The 17,434-nt window shown below is 44.3% G+C and overlaps 1 protein-coding gene across 1 annotated transcript in view; it reads left to right on the plus strand.

The window, feature by feature from the left end:
* The window catches only part of ZMYM2 (zinc finger MYM-type containing 2), a 581,711-nt gene that overhangs the window by 433,987 nt on the left and 130,290 nt on the right, over positions 1-17,434 (plus strand). The window lies entirely within an intron of this gene.

Consider the following 17,434-nt stretch of genomic DNA (forward strand, 5'->3'; position numbering starts at 1 on the left):
AGCATCTCAGGTTCGACACAATAAGGCATCTCAGGTTCAGCCCTCCTGTGGTTTAAATCTACCTGTCTAATAGACAATTCTCAGTCAAAATAGGCAACGCTGAATCCACTCATTACTTCCTCTCCCAAGGAGTTCTACAAGGTTCCTCCCTCTCATCCACCCTATTCAATATTTACCTCACACTTCTCTGCCAGCTTCTATCGGACCTTTGCCTCAAATTTTACCTATATGCCGTTGACGTCCAAATCATCATACCAATTCATGACTCTTATCTCCGAATCTCTAAAACTCTGGGAGAAATGCCTTGCTTCCATTAATACCCTACTCACAAATCTCCACCTTGCCCACAAATCTCCACCTTGCCTTAAACACCACCAAAACTGTGAACTGCTCTTCATATCCCAACAACAAATCCTCAAACCCTCCCTTGCAAACGACCCGGCATATAGTTACATCTCTGCTCAGCCCTTTGTATGAGACCTCGGTGTCCTTATTGACCAGCAATTGAACCTAAAAAAATACATCAACTCAATCCTCAAGGAAGGTTTCTTTAAGCTCAGTGTACTGAAAAAACTAAAACCCTTACTCCATACTCATGATTTCCGTACCGTCATTCAAGCCACCATCTCATCTAAAATGGACTACTGCAACTCCCTTCTCCTAGGTCTCCTCTATTCCACCATAAAACCGCTTCAAATGCTCTAGAATGCAGTTGCGAGGACTATCACAAATACCCGTAAATCTGACCATATCACCCCCATCCTTAAGATCTTCGTTGGCTCCGGATCCCCTCACGCATCCTCTATAAAACACTTACTATTATTCATAAATCCATCTACAGACACAACTCCAACTGGCTTGATGAACTGTTCCGCCTCATACTCTCTAACCACCCCACCAGAGCAACCAATAAAGGAACCCCTCCATGTGCCATCCCTCAAGAAGGCACACTTCACCTCCACGAGGGTTCGAGCCCTCTCCATTGCTGGTCCTACCCACTGGAACTCACTACCCACAAACCTCCGACTTGAGCCTTGTACCATCAAATTCAAAAATAAATTAGACTTGGCTCTTCAAACAGGCTTACCCAGATTAGATCCCCTGCGCCTTTAACCCTTTGCTGCATCAGTACTTGACCTGAACCTATGTATAAAGTTGTTACATTGTTCACTTGTTATCTTATACAGTTTGTTGCTCTTGTTTGCCAGTTTTCAGCTACTTCTCTCCCTTGTGCTCTGTAGTCCCATCCTCGGTACCTGTTTGTATTTTCCACCTTCAGTTCTGATGTAAACCTGTATGATGTAACAACTAATACCGGTATAGAAAAGCTTTAGAGCAAAGCTGGTGTCAGGGGCCTCTTGGCCTGAGGGCTGAGATAAAGGGAGACTGATGTCCTTCGGCTGGCAGAAATTTGTTGCTTGGACTCCCTTATTTGCTTCTGTGTTACCTCTTGTCCACTTTTTCTATGAGCACTCGTCACCCTCCCCACCCCCCCCCCCCCTCACCCCCCGGACACCCCTGTTGCACAAGCTTGATAAGGCTGCTGGACGGAGAGCCCTAGGTGTTGTATTATCCTGAAGCCTGTTTCAGGGTCTTGGTAATACAGGAAGAGCCAGTACAATTCTGTCTTAAGTCATGGACTTTGAGAGGGTGCATCTGAATAAGAGAGGTTATTCAGAAGGACTGGTTTCAACTCAGAACTAGGACGATATCTATATGCGTGACTTATGGAAGGTATTCAAAGTGCAGTGTGAGGATCCAGTATTGGCAGCGAGGAAAGTTTCACTGGTGTCTTTTGGTCTTTTTACAGCAGGGCTTGGAGAAAGGGTTTGCTTTGAACTTCCTGAAAGTGTAGGTAGCAGCAATTGCCTGATACAGGGATCTAGTTATGGGTAGACCTTTTGGTTTCACATCCAGATTCTTGATTCCTTAAGAGGATCAAACATATTTGGCCTCTCAGGAGGAAGTTAAGTTTTTTGGGGGTTTTTAAAACCTTTTATTTATTGAAAAGGTTTTTGCATATGTAACAACCAGTGTAAAAAAAAAAAAGGCAAGAAAGAACATGAACAGTAAAAGAGAAGTAAAAATAACCCAACCCCCTTGTGTATAGCATATAGAAATACAGTGATCTGGGAATGCTGGAAAAGTTGCTTTCCTCATATACAGAATATTTGACAGAAAAACAGTGGTAATGAGTAATGGCAACAAGCGAAGGGAAATGAGACTCTAGACATTGGGATCGCCTCAAGAGACCTTTAAGGCGGTCCAATAGTTCCAGTAGGGTGTCCAAATTGCATCATATAGGGACATAGTATGTTTGAGCAAATGGGTCAGCATCTCCACTAGCGCTGTCTCATGTACCTGTGTTTTTCAACACCCAAGTGTAGGTGCGGACTTCCATATGAGTGTACAGTAGTGTATCTTCTAGTATATTAGGTGGTCCACTAAGTTTCTTTGAGAATAGGTGAGATGTCACACCAGTGGCCCAGTAGACAAAGTTCAGGGCACATTTCAATTGGTTTGCCAAGAATAGTTAAGCAAATGGATGCAACCTGTCGCCAAAAGGAAGTAATGAAAGGGACAGGTCCACCAGACATATAAAGGACCCTGTTACTCCACAACCCAGCCAGTATAAGCCTGAGGAGGTTGGATGGAACGTAGCATAAAAAAGGGGGTAGCGATGGGCCCTATGGAGAAGCTTGACTATTATCTCAACCCGTCGTGCACATAATGAGATTTTATGAGCTTTCTTCCATATTTTGTCCCAATGGCGAGTATCCCAAGTCAGCTGTAAATCCCTATTCCAAAGCTGTATCAGGGCCAAACATGGGTCCTGTTGGATTCGGTGGGACTGCAGAGCTTTGTAGAAAAGCGAAACCCCTCGCCGAAGAACACTTTCTTGGATGAGAATTTGCATCACTGAATCCGGAGCCTGAGGTTACCAGCCCTTTCTCTGGAAACTCTCGAGCTCCTCCAGGAGTTTGCGATGAAAAGTCTCTGAGGTGTCGTTAATCTCAAATTCGTCAAAGGGTCACCACTGGGTGCCACCATCCTCCCAAAGCTGACCGAGAAATTTAAGACCCATCTTTCGCCAACCCACCGTATAACATATAGTAGGGAGGAGAGAATTACCACAAAGTGGTATAAGAGCAGAAGGGACCCTGTGGCAACCATTTTAATCTTTTATTTACTGCTTTCCATATTTTAATTAAATGTGAGAGAGATGTGGACTTGCCCCCTGGACCGGTGAGCACTGTGAATGGGGTCTAACTGCAAAAGCATTCTGGAAAGATCAATGCCACCCGCTAGTCGAGCCTCCAATGGGAACCATGGAATGGTATGGAAGTTTGTTTTTTTTATGCACTTGAACTTGGTTTTTGATCAATTTAAATGGTCTATCTTTTGAACTGTTTAGAAAAGCATTTCTTAAGGCTTCAATCTTGAAAGTGGTATTTTTAGTAGCCATTTGCTTAACCAGGCAGTTTACAGAATTACATGCTTTTTGTATAGGGCAGTTTCAGTTTGTAGGATTCCTTCCTTTCTTCCTAAGGTGGTCTCGTAGTTTATCTTGATCAGTTGCTAGTTCTTTCTTCTTTTTGGAGGATTCCTGTCAAGAAGGTTATGAGCAATTGCATTGGTTAGATGTCCAGAGAGGAGTGTTTGGATATCTCAAGTTCACTAAATATTTTAGGAAATCAGATCATCTAGTTAGCTGAACCAGAAAAGGAGAAGCAGTATCCATAGCAAGTTGGAATTAAGGAGGAGACTGGTTCAACTTACATAGCTAAGGGTCTGCAATACCCAAAGGGCTTAGGGGTCAGGCTGCTTCATGGGCATAGATTTGCTTAGTGTCTCCAGAGATATTTGCAGAGTGACTGCATGGTGGTCCTCATATTCTTTTGTAAAGCACTATTGGTTAAATGTCCAAGCCAGGAAAGAAGTAGCATTTAGCTCGGGCATCCAGAGTGCTGGTTTGGCAGTGTCCCACCCAGAGGCTTAACTGCTTGGTTACTGCCCATTTGTGTGGACTAGTCTGGCTAGATGAAGAGGAAGGTAAAATTGGTTTTTACCTGTTGCTTGTCCATGCAGAAAGGAAATTAAGACAAATGCAGTTACATAAGTCGGTGGTGTCATCTGCATCATCTGCACTGATACAGAATGTGCTGTCTCATATCTCAGACTAAGAAAAGGTCTGAGCATGTGTGGATGTTCCTGCATGGCTGCCTTAGCATAAGCCTCCTCAGTCTCCTTTTCTGCTGTGTGAAAATGTCAGGTGAAAACCCTCTTAGGTTATGTTGAAACTGTAATCATGAAATATCAGACTTAGACCTTAAAAAGCTTAAGGTTAAATATCAACTCTTGTCTCCCTTAGACAAAGAGAAAGCATCCTTGGACAGACCAGTACCTAAAAAAGAGAAGTCTACCAAGCACCAAAAATGAAAATTGTACAATTCATGCATGAAACTTAAGATTTTGAGAAGGAATTATCATTTGGTGGCATTTTCATCAAAAAAGACACTATGTCAAATCCTTTGATACAGAAATCTTTGGTGCAGTACTTCTTCTGGCATCAGTTTTATAGCACCGAAATCTGCAGCTTTGTCCACGCCATCCACTTTTACTGCACTGTCGTTTCCAGTGTCAAAGGTTAGTTTTTATTCTCAGCATTGTTAAGAGTTTTCATCAAAAATCATAATCTAAAACAGGGGTGGCCAACTCCAGTCTTCAAGAGCCACAAACAGGCCAGGTTTTCAGAATATCCACAGTGAATATGTATGAGATAGATTTGCATGCACTGCCTGTATTGTTTGCCAAACTCAGGTTTTTCAAGTGATATGCTGGAAATCATTTGAGAGTTCATGAGCAAAATTGGGACCCAAATTAGACAGCCTAGAAACTAAAATGGAATCAGTGGTGGTCCACATCATGAATTTGGTCACTAGTGTAACTGAACACTCGGCCCTACTGGACAGCCTGTAGGTAGACATGGAGGAGATAGAAATGGAGGACACTGAAACCAGGCGGCAACTTGACAAACTTGAAAACTTTACCAAATTACTTGCTGAGAAACTAGACAAAATGGAGAACCACAGCCTTTGCAACAATGTCTAGATCGTTTTCCTTCTGGAGAGCACCAAGAGCTCTTTCCAAAATGGATTCCACAGATATTACAAGCTGCAAGTAGCAAATCCGGTTCTCAAAGTCAATCGAGCACACAGAACTCTTGCGCAGAGGCCTGCAGGGAATGCCTAACCATGTGCTGTCCTGGTGAGGCTTCACAATTATTCAGACAAAGCTAAAGTCTTGGATGCTGCCCAGAACATCTCAGATTTACGATTCAATGATCGGCTTATATATTTCTTCCACGATTTCTCTGCTGGCTTACAGAAAAAAAGACATGGATTTGTGGAGGTGAAACAGCTTCAGTCCAGTGGCGCACAGTATGCCTTAATGTACTCAGCTGAGGTTACAGGTCAGCTTCAGAGGCACTAGAAAATTTTGTCTGCTGAGGAGGCTGAGAAATATACTAAGAACCTTACAACTGCCACTATGGAGGATACAGGTCCCTAAGCAAGTGTCCCAGACTCTGAACACAGGACAAGGCATGGTTTGGAGGGGGAGCAGGAGACAGTTTAATTTTCGCTGATTGTATTTTCATGTGTGGGGGTGCTGTTTGGGGTGTTCTTGGGCGATGCGGGAAAAAAGGTGAGGGAGGGTGGGTGAAATGGAGTTCATGTAGGGCAGTGGACTGGCTTGGACTACATGAGCCTCAATGGGATAGCCCCAGCAATGGTGGCAGCCATATTACTATACAAAGCGGCCGCAGCACTGTTTGGCAAGGACTGTGAATGTGGTTGTGAGGCGACTGCAGTTTGCATAAGGAGCAAGACGAAAGTCCCTACTGCGTTTAATTCTGAGGAGAAAATCTCTGTCCAGAGTAAACTGGTGCAAGTAGGGGCGCAATGTCAGATCTCATGTTGATTCTGGCCTGCCTAAGCACTTCTGAGAATGGTGGAGGGGCAGGCACAAGGAGATTCTTTAGACTTTTTTTTTTAATGTATGGACTGTTTGTGTGTTCTGGATTGAGGGGGTATACAGGAGGTGAGAAAAGGAGGGGTGGGGAGGGGGAAAGGGTATGGAAATAGGTGTTAGATTAATTGGGGGTGGGGTTTGAGGGAGATGGGCAAGAGTGGGGAGAGCACCTATGGGGATAGACCTTCATCCCTGGACTTTCCTCTACTGGAAGGTCTCATCCGCCGACTGTGCACACCTAGGGGTTTGGGCCCTGGAAATGTTAGGGAGAGAGGTGAAGTGAGGGAAGCTCCCTCATTTCTTAATGGTGCATTTGGGGGGGGGGGGAGGGAGCTAGCCTCTCGAACTACATTGTGATTTTTACCGCAGACAAAAGGATCCTTTTGAATAGAGGCAGGTCCCCTGAAGTAGAGAGCGGACAAGAGGAACTCTTGAAACACTGATTAGTGTCATATTTATTGGTCCAGTTCACTTGAAAGATAAGTTTTCAAAATGTTTTTACGTGCAGTTATAAAATGATAGATACATTTTGAGACTGATGAATACATTATTTCCCCACCACGCGAGAGGCTGTTGAGATGTAAAATTTGATGGTCTCTTGAGTATATACAACATTGTATATTTCACAAGTGATCCTAGTGTCAGGTTGTTTCATTGCTATTCTTGGAAGTTAATTTATTACATTACTTCCTAGAATGTAATTCTGTTAAGTCTTAATTAAAATCAAAGAAGCATTTAAAATTGAGTTTTCTGCTTGACCAGAATGATTGTCATAAGCTGAAAGTGAGGAAGATCGTCAAAGTTGTAGGTGGTACCTTTTTTATTTGACTAAGTTGTTACATTTCTGATTAGCTTTTGAGAACCATTTGAGACCTTCATCAGATCAAAAGTAAATGAACAAATTAATACAATAAATGATGTCCAAATGTACAGATAAATCAGATTCCATCACAATAGTGGTGTAAAATAAAAGGGTCAAAGAATGGAGGGAAGAGTAGAAGTGGCTGATGTCAATCTGCCTTCCACGCATTTTCTTCCCCACCACTGTTTACATTACACTACCATTGTTAAGCATCCTGAGACATCATCCCCTTAGTCATTAGAGCCACAGATATGACTGATATAAAGTGTTTGTGGAATGTAGACACAGGAAAGACAAAATAGTAATACCATATTTATTATAACCCTGGAATATAACAAAGCACAAAATTAGAACCTACGGTTACTTAGCTCTATACAGAAAAGTTTCTGTGCCTAACCATCTAATGCAGTGGTTCTCAACCTTTTTTCTGTCAGGACACACCTGACAGATGGTTCTCACATGCATGACACACTGACCCATGATCGTTACGGGACTAGATGTAAAAGTACAGTTTGCATCCACGGGAACCCCCCCCCCCCCCCCGACCCACAATAATGGATGTAAAGCAGAATTATGACATTCCTCATACAACTCACCCTACAAAAAAGATATTCTGGTTCTGGTGTCATCTCAGTAACAGCAACTCAAACTCCTTCTACTTCCAAGCTCAAAAGCCCTACTTATGAAAAGACAGCAGTTTACCACCAATGCATGTCCTCTTGAGAAAACACAACAAATAAGGCTGATACAAACGCTTACATGCTAGTAAAATATCTCATCTCGGTAACAGACACAGAACCGACCTAACATACTCCCAGGATCTGTAGTAATGCACATAAACTAATCCGCACACAGTTACACCTGTATTATGGAATACACTCAAACAGGAGCAGCCCTATCTATGAAAAGGCGAAACTACAAATATTAAATCAGACCCTAAAAACCAATACACCTTATTAGGAAAACAGAACTAGCAAGCAGCTATAGATCCCCATACAGAAACAATTGTAAAACTATACTAAGCAGAATAAATGTTTCAAAACAGCTATGAACAGAATAACATCCAACAATTAAAAACCTCATAAAAATTAATAAAAAATCTCCAAACACCAATAAAATATTTCAAAAAAGCAGATACATCACATAATATTAAATAATTAAAATGGCAGTCAATCAAGAAAAATAAACTTAAAAAGCCACCTTTACTTACCCCCTCCAGCAGCTCTCCTACTCCTGACCTCTTCCATGCAGGCCGTAGCACACACAAGAAGCAGCAGTAGTGGCTAAGCTCTATATTCATGGTCCTCTTCCTTAGGGCCCATGTCTCTCACACACACACCATACCAGTCTTGCCCCCATGACCAGTTTCTGTGTCTCACACACCAATCATCTCCCAAACAGACTTTGACACACACCAGTCACCTTCCTGAACAGTTTCTCTCATGCCATACACACACACAGGCTTCCCGCTCCCATGTTCTACTTACATACACGGGCTTCTCACTCATAATCACTTTCTCGGTCTCACACACAGACACACACACACCAGTCTCTCTCTCCCATGCGTGTTCTCTCCACGTGCACAGGCTTCTCATTCCCATAATCACTTTCTTTCTCTCTTTCACACACACACAAACACACACCAGTCACCTGATCTCTCTCATGCATACACACACACACACACAGGCTTTTCACTCCTATGTTCTCTTTCGGATATACAGGCTTCTCCCTCCCATGCTGTGTCTCACACTCACCCAGGTTTCTCACTCCCATGCTCACTCTTCACATGCACAGGCTTCTCATTCCCTGAATCACATTTCTCTCACATTCACACACACCAGTCTTTCTCTCACACACACCGTCACCTTACCAACCAGTCTCTCTCATGCATGCACACACACACACACAGGCTTCCCACTCCCATGCGCGCTCTCACATAATCAGGTTTCTCACTCCCATGTTTCTTTCACACACACCCCCACAACACCAGGATTCTTACTCCCATGCTTTCTCACATACCAAGATTTCTCACTTCCATGCTTTTTCTTTCACACACACACACACCAGTCACCTCCCTGACTAATGTCTCTCACTCTCACATACACATCAGTCATCTCCCTGAGCAGTCACTTTCACTGTCTCTCACATATACACACACACATCAGCTCTCTGACCAGTTTCTCTGAATCACACACATGCTCTAAATCAAATACATTATCCCAGGATGCTAGTCCTCACATATGGGTGACATCAATGATGGAGCCCTACTGCGGAAAACTTTGTCAAAGTTTCTAGAAACTTTTGTCTGGCACTCCGAGGCCACTGAGCATGTCCAGCATGTCATGATATTCTCAGCCACAGGGGTCGCCCTTCAGTCTTTGTTTTTCCGCGCTGCTGTGGGCATCGCGGAGCAGGAGCCTGTGTGACTTTCTCACAGATTGTCTGAATAAAAATCAGATTTAAAAAAGCATTTATTCTCTCCCATATCGGGGTCTCTCGCGTTACCACTGGCTGGTGAGTAAATTTAGTCTTTTTTTTACTCTGTGGAGTAAAATATTTTTCTCTCACGTTTTTTCTCATTTTCATCGACGGCTGTCGGCAAAAAAAATATGGCCACGGGATTTAAAAAATGTCCCAACTGTAATCTGACAATGTCCATTACAGATCCACACCTCGAGTGTGTCCTTTGTTTAGGTCAAACACACGACGTAACAACCTGTCCCAAGTGGGCCAAAATGACCACGAAGGGAAGAAAGGCCCACCAAGAAAAGATGGAGCATTTATTCCATCTACAGCTTCTGCCTTCCCCTTCCACATCGTCTCAATCGTCTCCGGCCGGAGTCTCCAAACGTATAATACTGAAAAAGCGTAGTCCGGAAGGCTCGGGGGATCATTCATCGCAGACACCATCGATAGCATCGACAAAGTCAGTGACGGAACACCATCTGAAGCATCGCCATCGGCACAGACATCCATCGATACCTGAGGCGCTTTTCTCTCCAGAGGAATCGACTGCAAAATGGCCTAGACTCCAGGAAACACCGGTGCCTTCGACGCCGAGGCCTTCACCTCCTGTTGAAACACCGATCATCGAACCTCCACAGGGCCCTGTGGAAGTATCAGGCACCTCCACTGCCACCACGTGTAGCTGCTCTGCCCACACCAGCTATCATGGAGGAATTGACGGATTTCATCCGTCAAGCGGTGTTCCAAGCATTGAAGGATCAGCAACCGCTGACGTAGATACCAGTGCCCGCACCGATGCCAGTACTACAACTGAAGTCTACGCCGATGTCACCTGGGGCCCCAGGACAACCGGAGTTCGCACTGTTCATCCTCTAATGAAAAAATTTGATTAAATAGTTGTGCTCTTCCATCGACTCCATCCAAGCCACAAGAAGAAGTCCTTGGACGGATACCATTAGATGATCCACAGCCAGGTCCTTCAGGGCTTTCTCGACCACCAAGGTCTTCTCCAACGTCTCCACATCAAGACGACCCATATGATTCCTGGGAAGACAGGCATACAGACACTTCTTCTGAAGGATTTATGTCTGATCCTTCTCCAGAAGAACGAAAGAAATCTCCACCGGAGGATTTATCCTTTACAAATTTTGTTAAGGATATGGCAGACACCATACCATTTACTCTGGTAGCAGAAGAGGACACAAGACAGCAAACACTGGAGGTCCTTCAGTTTGAGGACCCTCCAAAACAAGTCTTGGCTATCTCTGTCCACAAAGTTCTCCTAGACTTACAGCACAGATTCTGGGAGCACCCATGCTCAGTACCATCCATAAATAAGAGAGTGGACACCACTTATTTGGTACAATCTGTCCCCGGCTACCAGAAAGCACAACTGCCACATCAATCAGTTGTTGTGGAGTCTGCACAAAAGAAATCTAAACGGATAAGGCCTCATTCCTCCACTCCTCAAGGCAAGGATCATAGATTCCTGGACTCCTTGGGCAGGAAAATTTAGCAGTGAGCCATGCTAAATATAAGAATTGCGTCATATCAGTTATACATGAAGCAATATCAGAGAAACCTGTGGAAACAGATGCAAGATCTCTCGAATTCGTTACCACAGCAGTATCAAGAAGCAGCTCAAACAATAATACATAAAGGACTTGAAGCTGGCAAGCACGAAGTCCGAGCCGCTTATGATAATTTTGAAACTGCCTCCAGAGTAGCGGCCTCTGGTATAAGTGCGCGTCGCTGGGCATGGCTTAAGGCCTCGGACCTCAGGCCTGAGGTCCAAGAAAAATTGGTTGATTTTGCCATGTGTGGGCGACAACCTCTTTGGCTCTAAGGTACAGGATGCTGTAGCACAATTAAAGGAACACACAGAAACCCTGCATCAACTGTTGTCAGTTCCACAGGACTCTGCCACACCTTCATCTTGCCGACCTCCAAGAAAGGAATCTTGACGGCCCTTCTACAGACAGAGGCGTTATTACCCTCCAGAATCAAGGGGCAGATTTAGGCCGCAGCAAAGATCTCAGCCTAGACACTCTAGAGCTGCTAGGCCTCAGCCTCCACCACAGACGGAACCGGCTGTAGGCTTTGAGGCCATCACCAGAGACCAAAGCCATCTCTACAACCCTCAACCAGATCTACCGGTAGGAGGCAGAGTATCTTCCTTTTATGACCTTTGGGTACAAATAACAGACCAATGGGTACTCGCAATAATATCTCGAGGGTACCAACTCAATATTCTCTCAACTCCAAGAGATTCTCCTCCAAAACCTCTTCCACTAAGCAAAAATCACATAATCCATCTACAAGTAGAATTATCCACCCTTCTGAGAGCCAGAGCTGTAGAGCCGGTGCCCTGGACTCAGCAGGGCAGAGGATTCTATTCCCGTTATTTCCTCATTCCAAAGAAAACCGGAGGCCTACGTCCCATCCTAGACCTCAGAAATCTCAACAAATTTCTAAAGAAATACCAGGACGGTTTCTCCAGGCACCATGCTTCCACTTCTTCAAACAGGAGATTGGCTTCGTTCTCTGGATCTTCAAGACGCTTACGCTCACATTCCAATATTCCCTCCTCATCGCAAGTATCTGCGCTTTATGGTGGGTCATCAACATTTCCAGTACAGAGTATACTACCATTTGGACTTGCCTCAGCTCCCAGAGTATTCACAAAATGTCTGGCAGTAATAGCAGCACACTTACACAAGGAAAGTGTCCATGTCTTCCCCTATCTAGACAACTGGCTCATCAGAAGTCAATCTCAACAAGGAGCTCTGGCTTCTGTCAGTCGAACAATTACTCTACTTCACTCCATGGGCTTTCTCATCAATTATCAAAAGTCCCATCTCATTCCGTCTCACCTGCTTCAATTCATAGGAGCAGAATTGAACACCATCCTTTCAAAAGCTTTACTACCCGAGGATCGGGCAGACACACTTGCCCTATTGGCAAACTCGCTAGACTCAAAGAAACAAGCAACAGCTCATCAGTTTCTAACCTTACTAGGCCACATGCCCTCCCTGCTGCCTTCGCCCGACGCAACCGGCGTGGGAGACCCATCGGGGTACGGGCAGAACTCGAAATCGAGGCCGAGGCTGCGGCCTAGCTCTGCCTGGCACCAGATTGGCCCACAGAGGCTGACGACGCCCTCGGGACCCGCCCAACACCAACGACGCTGCAGGCCCTATATCACCTCATACAAGACATCCGGCGTCTCGCACAGAAGGGGCGTGGCTTAGTGCGCCCCTTTGTGCTCCCCCCTCTTGAACCCCTGCAACCTTTCTGGCCCACACAAACTCTCACTACCTTTATCCTCCGTTCCCTCCTACCTTCAGTACCCTCTGCCTATTTCAATAGAAACACCTCCTCCTCCCTTACCCCACTGCTCTCCCCATTTATGACCAGCTATGCGCACTTACCCTATTACCACCATCAAGCACTATCCCCTCACACTGCGACCCCCTCATCCCAAACCACCCGGGGAATACCATAGAAACCTCCTCCCCATTATGGCCACCCCACTCACCCAAATACTCGGCTTCACGACCTTTACCATACTCTAACTCAATGCTCAATCATCAAAAAAACTGCCCTCATCAATGATGTCCTACTGGATGACAGCCCTGATATCCTAGCCATCACAGAAACTTGGCTAAAGGAAGCGGACACTATACTACTTAACCAGCTCCCACTAGAAAGGTATGACATTTTCTCCATTCCCAGACCCAAGAAAAGAGGAGGTGGCCTCCTCCTGGCATCCAAAAAGGTTTTTAAACTAACAAGGAAACTTATTCCCACCCCACCTAGGCTAGAAATCAGCTTATTTCATGCACACAACTTTCAAATCTGCTTAGTTTATGCCCCACCAGGACTCCTAGAGGCTAACTCCTCCCTCTTGATAGAATACATATCCAAAAACGTAAACATACATGCTCCAGCAATCATCCTTGGGGATTTCAACCTCCATGTTGATGCCATCCCCATCTCGTCGTCCTGTGACTCACTGCTCACTGCCTTAGATGCTCTCGGCTTCACACAAACTATCTCACAACATACACACAAAGCAGGCCACACGCTCGATCTCCTATTCACCAATTCCCAAATCCATACTATCCCCCCTTCATGCACACCTATCCCCTGGTCCGACCACTATTGCATTGACACAACATGTTCGGTGATTAATACCGCCACTCCCATTCAAGGCAAAAAATTCATACACTTTAGACGTACTTGCAATCAAGAAGAATTAATAACAGCCATAACCATGGACATCAACACCCTCGACCTTACAGATGCTTATACGGCACTCACCTCCTGGAACCATATCACCAGCGTGATTGCCAATAAGATCTGCCCTATACAAGAACGTGAAATTGACACATCTCATAGACTCAAACAGCCCTGGTATATACCAGAGTTAAAAAAGATGAAACACAATCTTAGAAAGCTCGAAAGAACGTGGCGCAAAAACCCCACCCCTGCACAATTGAATAAATTTAAATCCTACCTTCACACTTACCGAGTAGCTATCGATAATACTAAAAGAGATTTCTACTCTCAACGCATCCACCACTTGCAATTCAATCTAAGAGCCCTATTCGAATTAGTAAGAAACTTAACAAAATCCTACACGCCTTCCGTACCTGACATAGACAACCAGGCTAAATGTGAAAACCTAGCCTTCTTCCACAATAAAATAAGCAATATCATGTCGCGCTGCTCCTCTATACAAACATCCACTGAAACCCTACAGTACCAAACTACTGCTAGACTCTCTTCCTTTGACACCACCTCATCATTGGAAATCGAAACTATCATAAAAAAAAAAATCAGACCCTCTACGCACCCATCAGACACCATCCCCACAAAAAATCTCCTCTCCATCCCCGGGATTATTGCTAAACCCATCTCGAACATCATAAATCCATTGTACTTGGCAGTATTCCCAAAAACCTTAAACATGCCATTGTAAAACCCATCTTAAAGAAACCCTCCATGGACCCCTCTGATCTTTCCAACTTCCGACCTATCTCCAACCTGCCACTGATCACAAAAATCCTTGAGAAAGCAATAAACAGACAGCTCTCAGACTATATGGACAAACATAACATCATACCTCCTTCACAATATGGTTTTCACAAATACCATAGTACTGAGACCTTGCTCATTTCACTCTCCGACCACATCCTAAAAGACCTTGCTAAAGGTCTCTCACACATCCTAATTCTTCTTGATATATCCGCTGCATTTGATACTGTCAACCAGGCTCTGCGTCTCCCTTGACAATCATCTTAACTGCAAAAAATTTATCAATAATACTCTGAAAAACTGCTTCTTCAAACTGCACACGCTGAAAAAACTCAAACCTCTGTTACATCTCAATGATTTTCGTACCATATTACAAGCCCTCATCCTATTGAAAATAGATTACTGTAACTCCATGCTGCTGGGCTTACCTAAAAGCACCATCCAACCACTTCAAATCCTCCAAAATGCAGCAGCCCATATACTCACCAACACATAACCCCTGTACTCAAACATCTGCATTGGTTACCCGTAGCATCTAGAATTACCTTCAAAGCTCTCACTCTAATACACAAATCCCTTCACAACCAAAACATGCACTGGTTTAAAGAGCATTTCACTTTTCACAACAATAATAGACCCACTAGAAAACAGTACCTGGCCACACTGCATACCCCCTCACTCAAGCTGACTAAGCTTTGCTCCACAAACGAAGGGCCCTCTCCCTAGCAGGGCCTTACCTCTGGAGCAAACTACCAGCCTCACTCCGCCAAGAAACTTGCCCAAAAATATTCAGGCAAAACCTTAAGACTTGGCTCTTCAAGCATTCTTACACCTAACCGACCGCTCACTCTACTGCTACCCCAGTCTCCCCAGCATTCCTACACCAAACTGACCGCGCTCTCTACTGCTACCCCAGTTTCCCCCTGCCCTAGCTTTCTGCATAACTCCCTACCTTTATCTCCTCCTCCCCACCTTTATCTCCTCCTCCCCAGACCCTGTCATTATATCTTTTCCATTGCATTCGTCTCAGCATCATTTACTTTATCTTTACCATTACCTCACCACAATTTCACATCTTATCAGGCTATCCACAGTAGCCCCTGGCAATGCACTGCATCGCAACTATCTCAACGTACTCTTATCTCAACTCCCTTGCAAGCTAACTCCTGTACATTACTTGTATATAGCATGTTCTTTGTATCCTCCATACAATTTTGTGAATATATGTTTACTCAATGTTTACTAATTTTTCACTCTACTAAGTTTATGTTCCCTGTAAAGCCTGTTGATAATTTTGTTCCTCTTTAGTTGTGTTACCTGTATAGCCTGTTGCTAATTTTGTTCTATGTAGACCGATGAGATGTTCCCAACATTCGTCGGTATATAAAAGCCGTTAAATAGCCATGTGAAGGGCCCCTTATGCCACTTATCCAGATCTCTATCAATGTCTTTAAAGAGTGGTGTATAATTAAGAGCGTGAAGGTCATCTAGGTTGGTGTTAATATGGACTCCCAGATATTTTAATGCTTTTTTAGCCCACCTGAAAGGGAATGTTCTTGCTATTTGGTGGACTTCACTCTGTGGTAAATTAATATTTAGTAGTTCAGATTTTTCCAAATTTACTTTGAAACCAGAAACACTACTAAACCTATTTAATTCAGCTTCTACCTCTACTAGTGAGCTGATGGGTTGCGATAGAGTAAACATAATATCGTCTGCAAATAATGAGAGCTTAAAGTTACTATCCTTTAAGGTGATTCCCAAAATGCCTTCGGCCTTTCTGACTCTAGTTGCAAATGGCTCCAGAAAAATGGCAAATAATGGCGACAGTGGGCATCCCTGCCGAGTGACTCTCCCAATGGCAAAACTATCTCCATGGCTGCCGTTGACTTTAACTGCGGCTTGCGGATCGTTATATAATTGGAGAATCCAATGCAAAAATGATAGCCCGAAGTTCATCCTGGCTTACGCCTGGAAGAGAAAAGGCCAATGGACCATGTTGAAGGCCTTCTCTGCGACTACGGATAACAGTACTGAAGGAATATTCTTCCTCTTTGCCCACCACACCAAATCTAAGATTTTCCTCACATTGTCGGCCGCCATCCGAGGGGGCACAAATCCTACTTGATCTGAGTGTACTAGATGCAGTAAGTATTTATTAAACCTCAAGGCCAGTATTCTAGCTAGGATTTTTAGGTCTTGATTTATTAAGGAAATCGGCCGAGAAGAGCCGCATAATGTGGGGTCTCTGCCTGGCTTTGGCAATACCGTTATGCCAGCGGTATTGGATTGAGCATAAAGGGCACCGCCGTCACGTATATAATTAAAGAAGTCTACAAGATGAGGTGCCAAGGATTCCGAGAGGGTTTTGTAATATTCCTCCGGAAAACCATCTATCCCCGGCGATTTGCCATTTTTTAGAGATTTTATTTCAAATTTCACTTCCGCAGTCATCCAATCCTTTTTTAAACACAGCTACACTAACTGCACTAACCACATCCTCTGGCAACAAATTCCAGAGTTTAATTGTGTGTTGAGTGAAAAAGAACTTTCTCCGAGCAGTTTTAAATGAGCCACATGCTAACTTCAAGGAGTGCCCCCTAGTCTTTCTATTATCTGAAAGAGTAAATAACTGATTCACATTTACTCGTTCTAGACCTCTCATGATTTTAAACACCTCTATCATAGTCCCCTCAGCCGTCTCTTCTCCAGGCTGAAAAGTCCTAACCTCTTAGTCTTTCCTCATAGGGGAGCTGTTCCATTCCCTTTATCATTTTGGTCACCTACCTTTTTTCCAAAGCCTCACTCACACCCAGGTGAGCGGGCACTGCATTCCTTGGACTGTAAACATGCTCTAGCCTTTTATTTGGACCGCACTACAGCCCATAGAAAGTCCACCCAACTTTTTCTCTCCTTTGATAAAACCAAACTGGGAGTTCCGGTGGTCAAACAGACCCTGTCCACCTGGCTGGCAGACTGTATTACCTTCTGCTACCAGCAAGCAGGCCTACCGCTACAGAGTTGCGTGAAAGC

The sequence above is a fragment of the Rhinatrema bivittatum genome, chromosome 5, assembly GCF_901001135.1.
Source record: "Rhinatrema bivittatum chromosome 5, aRhiBiv1.1, whole genome shotgun sequence".
NCBI classification, from domain to species: Eukaryota; Metazoa; Chordata; class Amphibia; order Gymnophiona; family Rhinatrematidae; genus Rhinatrema; species Rhinatrema bivittatum.